This window comes from Leucoraja erinacea, unplaced genomic scaffold (genome assembly GCF_028641065.1).
Source record: "Leucoraja erinacea ecotype New England unplaced genomic scaffold, Leri_hhj_1 Leri_93S, whole genome shotgun sequence".
NCBI classification, from domain to species: Eukaryota; Metazoa; Chordata; class Chondrichthyes; order Rajiformes; family Rajidae; genus Leucoraja; species Leucoraja erinaceus.
In genome coordinates, this window is record NW_026576883.1 from 404,184 (window position 1) to 412,163 (window position 7,980).

Here is a 7,980-nt window from a genome sequence, read left to right on the forward strand (position 1 = left end):
GCTCCAATTAATAAATCCTTCCCTGCCCAACCTCTCCCTTTCGCTCTGGCCCTCAAATCCTGGCACCATCTTCGTGAATCTACTCTGCAGTTTTCCCAGCCCTTTATCCTGCCTTATATTGTCCCAAGCGCTACTCTCCGCTTTCATCTATATTCAGGACAGTTTAATGTGTAACTGACCCCTCCCTGTGGTAGAGAGCGGGAGAAGAACCCTCCATAGTTTCCGCGGGTGCATTTGTCTCCTTCCCTTAAAATGGTCGTAACGATGGTGACCCTCGGGTCCTGTGGCCGGCGCTCCTCTTCCCAGAGGAAGGCAGACATTGATGGTGAAATTCACCAGCGCCTTCAGTGCACCTGCACAACCTTTGGCCGTCTGAGGAGAAGAATGTTTGAAGATCAGGACACAATTCGCAAATCCTCGATCATTTTATCACACACTTTCTGTCGTTCATCTCTGGACTTTGTCCAATCGTCTGCCGATCAAACCCCCCCCCCCTCCCCCTCAACTGTGTCAACCTATTACCAGCCAGGCTTTGTCCTGCCCCCTTCCTTCCATCGTTCTTCCATCTCCCACCCACCGCCCCTACAATCAGGGATCTTTGGTCTGAAGAAGGATCCAGACCCGAAGCATCACCTGTCCATGTTCTCCAGAGGTGCTACCTGACCCGCTGAGTTAATCCAGCACTTTGTGCCTTTTTGTTGTGAAGCAGCATCTGCAGTTCCATGTTTCTGCATCTTCACACTGAACACTTGCAGCCGAATTACATTCATTCCCCGAGACGGCTGCGTGCGCAGTGTCAGCAGTTTCAGCGAATGGGAATGCGTTTTAAAAGCAGGAAGTGGATGGTGAAAATCAAATGTTAAAATGGCTTCGAAAGACCAGGTCGAGAGTTTAACCGAGGAGATAATTTGTCCCATCTGCCTGGATTTCTTCACCGATCCGGTGTCACTGGAGTGTGGGCACTACTTCTGCCGCTCCTGTATCACACAGAGTTGGGACAGGGAGGGGAGAAACTCCTGCCCGGAATGTAGAGAGGATTTTACAGACCGCACCCTCAGGGTGAGTCGGGCCTTGGCGAGACTGTCTGAGAAAGCTCGAGCACTGAGCCTGAATCGGACAGAGAAGGAAAGTAAACGTCAGTGCGAGGAACATCAGGAAGAACTGAAGCTGTTTTGTGAAACTGACAAGAAACTGATCTGCCTGGTTTGTGCAGGTGGGCGGGATCACAGAGATCACCGCTTCATGCTGGTGGATGAAGCTGTTGAAACCTACAAGGTAAAAGCAAACCGATTTTGATCGCATCATTGTTTAATTCCATCTTTATAATCTAACACTTATTCTCTGATTTTCGATCACAATCACAGGATCAGACGAAATCTTCCATCCAGTCTCTCACAAAAAAGCAATCAGAGATCCAGCAAATGGAGCAGCAACAGAAACAGAAGATTTCTGGAGTTCTGGTGAGGCTTTTAAGTTTCGATTTCCTGATCTTGTGTGGATTTGATCCCTGTGACGCGTGTAATAATAGGGCAGCGCAGTGACACAAGTAGTGCTGCTGTCTCCTAGCGGGTGAGCGGGTTCGATCCTGACCTCGGGTGCTGCCCGTGTGGTTCACGCCTTCTCCCTGTGACCGCGTCGGATTCCTTCCACGTCCCCAATACACGCTGGTTCAATGGTCAATCGGTGACTGTTATAATCCCTGGGAAAGTGGGTGGTGGATGGATAAATGGGAATTAAAGGGGACGCGAAAGGGAACAGGCAGCAGGGAATTGGGTGAGGGAAATGGGATTGGTGGGATAATAGGATTAATCTTAGCAATGTTACAAAATTTTGAGATTAAAAAAATCAAGTCTGCAATTTATCCCATCAGATAAAGCATAACAATAAATTTAATTTGACACCTAATTCACTTTCATATCTCAAATACTAAAAAAGTTATGGCCATTTTCATACCCGGAAATTAGCATCTTGTTCCCTATTGATTTTCTATGGACATGACAAAAAAAACTTTGATCGAGGACAGTCAAAACCCCATGACCTTCTTAAAAATTAAGAGAACTGAATGAAATTTTCAGTTATCATAGATTGAACCATTCTGAAACAAATATAAAATAATCTTACTTGGAGGATCTGAAATTAAAGAATATAATTAGTTAGTTACCCAATTGTAGCTAATTTCAAACTTCAATTACTAGATCTAAACATCTATCCATTTCTTAATAAATGATTAACATTTTGAAATAGCCTAAGTGTCCAAATAATATTCACAAATAATTCACAATAAAACATGATTTTTAAATCTCATTTACATCAATTTATAGGCCAAATGGAAGGAATTTAGTGTTCAATTGCTGTAAATTAAAGTCAATTTAAATCAGCTTTCTAGTGGGATCCTGTGGAACGCGCTGGTTTAGAACGTTCACATTGCAGTGGATTTGTGCCCTCAAGTGCCCAGAAAAATACTGCGGGATATAAAGAGCCCAAAATGAGCTATTCACTATAGAAAACTTTATATACAGGGTTCTTAAGAAGCCCTTTTAATGTAAAAATAAGGTACATACCTTTAATTGTTTGCTTTATAAAACGCTGGGGCTGCGAGAGGTTGTGGGTTTAGAGAGTGGTTTTTAAACTACTATAACGGGGTCTTTCAGCGATTTTCCGTTAATGATTTACTAGGCTGAACATTTTCGATTGCAACAGCCTAGTAAAAATCGCGTTTTAAACCCGCCCCCTCTAAACAGCGCCAAAGTCACACACACGGCCTGGGGGCAGATTCTCATCGACGATTCGGGTAGGTTTTGTAACATACCTATTAATCTCATGACATTTCAGAAGCATACCGTGAGGAAACACAATTTAGTGACATGTTGATCTTCACCTTTCATTTCACAGGAACAGTCACACAACCTTCAATCCAAGATCACATCCCAGTTTGTTAAACTACACCAGGTTCTCACTGAGGAAGAACATCGCGCACTGGCAGATATATGGGAGGAAGAGAAGAAGATTCTAAATACAATGGAGACAAATCTTGGAGAGATTCAAGAGAATTTAAATTCCATTAATAACGAAGTCAAAAGGTTACAGGAACTACTGGATCTAAAAGACAACGTGTCATTTTTGAAGGTGAGGGGTTACACTACAGTTTTGGTGGGTGAAAGTGCACATTCACACAATGGTGGGTGACATTTGTGAAATAAATGCCACATTTGCCAGTGATTCAGAACTGGGTCAATCTTCCCTCTGTCCCAGCAATGTGCTGCTGTTGTTCCAAACTAAATGGCTTCCCTCATAATCTAAAGGAGCTCAGCACTGCCTGCAAACTCCTTGGGAAAAAGTTGCTGTGATCTCGTCAATGAGAGTTGGGTAAGGGAAATTATCAGAGGCTTGTAGCAATCTATGTGAAATTCCCAAAGTCGTGACGAGAAAAGTTCATCTCAGTTAATTGTGATTTGTGTTTTATTTCTTGCAGGAGGAAGCTGGTCGCAAGATGAGGTAGGACATGCTCCGGACTGAAACACTGTATGTTTTTGTAGAACAGCTCAAAAACATAATGATGCTCGATTTATAACCAGTCATTAAATATTTGCAGGGTTCATGATGAAGCCAAACCACTGTCTCTCGTAGATGGAGCCTTGCTGATCGAAAGATTTGATAACCCTTTTATGCTCAACACCGTATTAAAAGAAACAATTGATGTCATCAAGCAAGGTAAATCTTAATCCCTTTCTATTGTTGTTGTTTGATATCTTTATGTAATACTTTGATGCAAAGGTTGATGTGATGAATGGATTGAAGGGAAATTGAAATATTGTTCTCAGACAAATTCATCTATGCTGGGAACCATCAGAGTCAGAGAGGGGTGCAGCACAGAAACAGGCCCTTTGACTGCACTTGCCCATGCTGACCAAGTAGCCCAACCAAGCTACACCTACATACCTGCATCTGGCCCATATCCTTCTGTCTTTCCTGTTCACCTACCTGCCCAAATGTCTCTTAAATATCGTAATTGTACCTGCCTCGACCACTTCCTCTGGCAGTTTGTTCCATATAGGAGCTACCTACTGCTCGAGAAAGATGCTCTTCAAGTGCCCTTTCGTGTTTCCCCTCTCACCTGAAATGGATGTCCTCAAGTATTAGATTGCAAAAATACTGTGGCTTTTCACCTTAAATGTGCATCGTATACATGTCTATAATGTCACCCTGATAGTGAATATCTGGAATGTTGTGCCCAAGGTGGTGGTAAAAGGCCGAGTTATTGGATATGTGCAACAAATTAATATTTGATTGATCTAAAAATTAAGATTATGGGGAAAATCACTCAGAAGAGGATGTTAGTTTTGATCAGCCATTGAATGGAGGGGCAAGCCTGAGGAGCGGATCCTAATCCTGCTCCTGTTTTCTTGTGTTCCTATGCTCCTGTGTACTGATAAATTGACAGATCTGACACAGAGGAAATGCAGCAAAGATTAACAATACTTGTTCCTGGGACAATGAGTTTGCTGTGCGGGGTGAGATTGAGTAGACTAGGCCTGTGTACTCGAGTGTTCGGGTGCATAGGAGGAGATCTCAGTGAAACACAAAGTTCTTACAGGGCTCAGTGGGCTGGATGCAGGGAGGATGTTTCCCCTGTCTGAGGGGTCTGGAGAACGGGCACCCTCTCAGAATGTGGGCTGCACCATGTAGGACAGAGATAAGGAGACATTACTGCACGCAGAGACGGGGGAACCTTTGGAATTCCCTGCACAGGTGGCTGTGGAGACTCAGTCATTCAGTGCTCTTGGAGCTGAGAGCCATGGTTGTACATTACAGAATCCGGCCCTTCGGCCCATCATGCCCATGTCCACCTATTTCCCAGCTTTACTAATCGATTTGCCCAGATTACATTGGTATTCTTCTGCACCTCACCTAGATAAGTGCCTCAAATATAATGATTAGATCTCACCACCACCTCCTCTGTAGCATGTTCCAGATATCAACCATTCACCAGCTCGCCTTGGATCCCACCTGCCTTCACTTTCTGGACCAGCCTTACATGCACAACATTGTCAAGTCCCTCAGTGAAGTTCATATATTGGTTCACAATGAGATCATTGTGTTCTTAGTTGTACACACCCATCAAATCCACCCGTAAATCCCCTCTTTCAGCAACGACACAACCACAAGTCTCCACCCATTCTGTCCAACACCCGATCATTCAACCTCTGCTTCCTTCCATGGTCCAAACCACCCCTCCCTCTATCTCACCCTCCACTCAAAGCAACAGGGGCAGGTCATCTGGCCCCTCGTGTCTCCCCCTCCCATTCACAGTGATCATGGCCACTCCACCCCACACCTCTACCTCCTCTTTAACAACCTCAAACTACCACTCACCTCAATATCCTCTTGCTCCGATCTGCCTCCATATCTGAATAGCCCGCTTCATTTCTCCAACCCCACTGCAATCTCGCAATCCTCCTCACTCTCTGCACTCGTCCGCCCCGTCCATCCTCCCCCACCTCACAAAATTCCACCTCTCCATGACTGGATAAAATCTCCGGGAAAGATGTCTGTTGTCCCCCCGATGTGTTTGTGGGTGAAACCCCGGGCACGGTTTCAGTTGTCCGCCCGCCTGTGCCCGAGTCTCCCCCCGACCCCCGGGGACTCTCTGATTCTCTGCTTCTCCCCCCAGTCTCCGTCACCCTGGATGTGGAAACAGCGCATGCGCTGCTCCAGGTGTCTGAGGATCGGAAGAGGCTGCAAGGGACCTGGACCCGGAGGAGTCTCCCTGACACCGGGAGGAGGTTTACAGGCAGTACGTGTGTGCTGGGATTGGAGGGATTCACATCGGGGAGACATTACTGGGAGGTGGAGGTGGCGGGGAGTCGGGGCTGGAGGCTGGGAGTCGCCGCAGAGTCTGTGGAGAGGAAGGGAAATGTCACACTGACCCCGGAGACTGGAGTCTGGAGCATCGGGCGGGGGTGGAGTGACGAGTTTAATGCAGTCACCTCCCCTCCATTCCCTCTCCCCGCCCGTCCCATCCCCGGGAGGGTGGGAGTTTATCTCAGTTACAAGTCCGGGACTGTTTCATTTTACAACGCGGACACCAAGTCCCATCTCCACACCTTCACTGGGAACAAATTCACAGATAAACTTTATCCTTTCTTCTGGACTCAGGATGACAACCAGTGGCTAAGAATCTGCTCCGGTTCCGCTCCGGGTGTGTAAAAGGGTCGGGTCCCGGGACCAGCATCAGGAGTGGGGCTCAGGGGCTGTGGGGCAGAAACCCGGTGGACAACAGGTCGGCGCTGAACGGCTCCCATTTAATCCCCAAATTCCACGTCGTGAAACCCCAGTGAGCGCGGAAATAAAACCAGGGGGAATGTAAATGTGGGAAGAGTGAAATAAACAGCAACTGAAATCAGAGCTGTCTGTCTGTCTGTCTGTCGATCCGTTCATTTCAACGCGTTAACTGCGTCACTTCTTGGTTCCGCCACTAGTTGGCAGCAAAGCCACGTGGTGCGACCACAGACCAGCTGTAACTTTGAGAATTAACTTTGACAATTGCAGAAACAGCGGGAATCTGATTTAATAAGTGACTTTTGTGACCTGTTACCACACCTGCGGCCCAAACCAAATGCATGGCTTAAAATGTGGAATAAAAGCAGAAATTGCCCCAAATACTCAGCAGGTCAGGCAGCATCTGCAAGGTGAAACAGACCTTACATTTCAGATCTAATACTGATGACGAATTGTGTTTCCATTTGGATTTTCAGCATCTGTGTTTTGTTTTAGTTTTGCCAGTTGAATGGGTGATTGGAATATGAGTCTGACCATAAACTGCCAACAAAAAACAGAAATCGTTGTGGGCATTCAGCAGGTTGGGCAGTATACAGTGTCTGGAAAGGGTTAATATTTCTGAGGTACTGTGGAGCTGCGGGTAGAGCCGCTGTCTCTCAGGGCCAGAGACCAGGGTTCGATCCTGACCTTGGATGCTGTCTGTTCGGAGTTTGCACGTTCTCCCCGTGACCACGTGGGTTTCCTCCAGGTGCTCCGGGTTTCTCCCACATCCAAAAGACATGTGGGTTTGTTGGTTAATTGGCCTCTGCAAACTGCTCTTTGTGTGTAGGGAGAGTTGCTACATTTAGCACAGTGCCATCTGCTTATAATGTGCATTGGAACAGTGGGCTGTGGCTCAGACTGAACCACGCCAAGACTATTGCAATGTCCTTTATGCATTCTGTGCCAAATCATGCCATGGGACTTGTGGAGGTGTTTCTAGAAAATATAATCACGTACAAAATGCTAAAGCTACAGAACAGTTCTGAGACACAAGCATTTACAGATGCTTTCAGTCCAAGAGTCAAGAGTGTTTTATTTCCACATGTCCCAGACACAACAATGAAATTCATACTTGCAGCAGCACAACAGAATATGTCAACATATTCACCCATATTATATAAAAGAACTGCAGACTGATGAAGGGTCTCGACCCAAAACATCACCTATTCCTTCTCTCCAGAGATGCTGCCTGACCCGCTGAATTACTCCAGCAATTTGTGTCTGTCCCTCAAAACCTTTCCTGTCTGTGTATCTGCCCGAATATCTTTTGATTATTGTCCATTTGTGAATGCTTGTGCCTCTGATGACAATGGGAGCGCCGCGAGTTACGTCATTGGGATGCCACGTGTCGGGGGGCGGGGAGTTTGTGGAGAAGTGAAGGGAAACAGAGGAGGGGAGGTGAGGGGGGGGAGGGAGGAGAAGGGAAAGGGGACGGAGGGGATGGGAAAGGGAAGGGGTAGGAAGGTAGGGAAGCGGTGAGGGGAAGAGAGGTGGGAAAGGAGGGGAGGGAGAGGAGAAGAGGTTTAGGGGAGGGGGAAGAGTAAGTAAGTACATTTAATGTGTTTCCCGGAGGTTTCGCAGAGTCGGGTCACGACCCATGACCCGTACTGATGCTACACTGCGCCAACTGGAGTACACGCGATGGGCCTATTTCTGCGC

General features: G+C 46.6%; 1 pseudogene; it reads left to right on the forward strand.

The window, feature by feature from the left end:
- The first annotated feature begins 638 nt into the window (after positions 1-638).
- On the forward strand, positions 639-6,403 carry LOC129695086 (E3 ubiquitin-protein ligase TRIM39-like; annotated as a pseudogene).
- Positions 6,404-7,980: the final 1,577 nt, after the last annotated feature.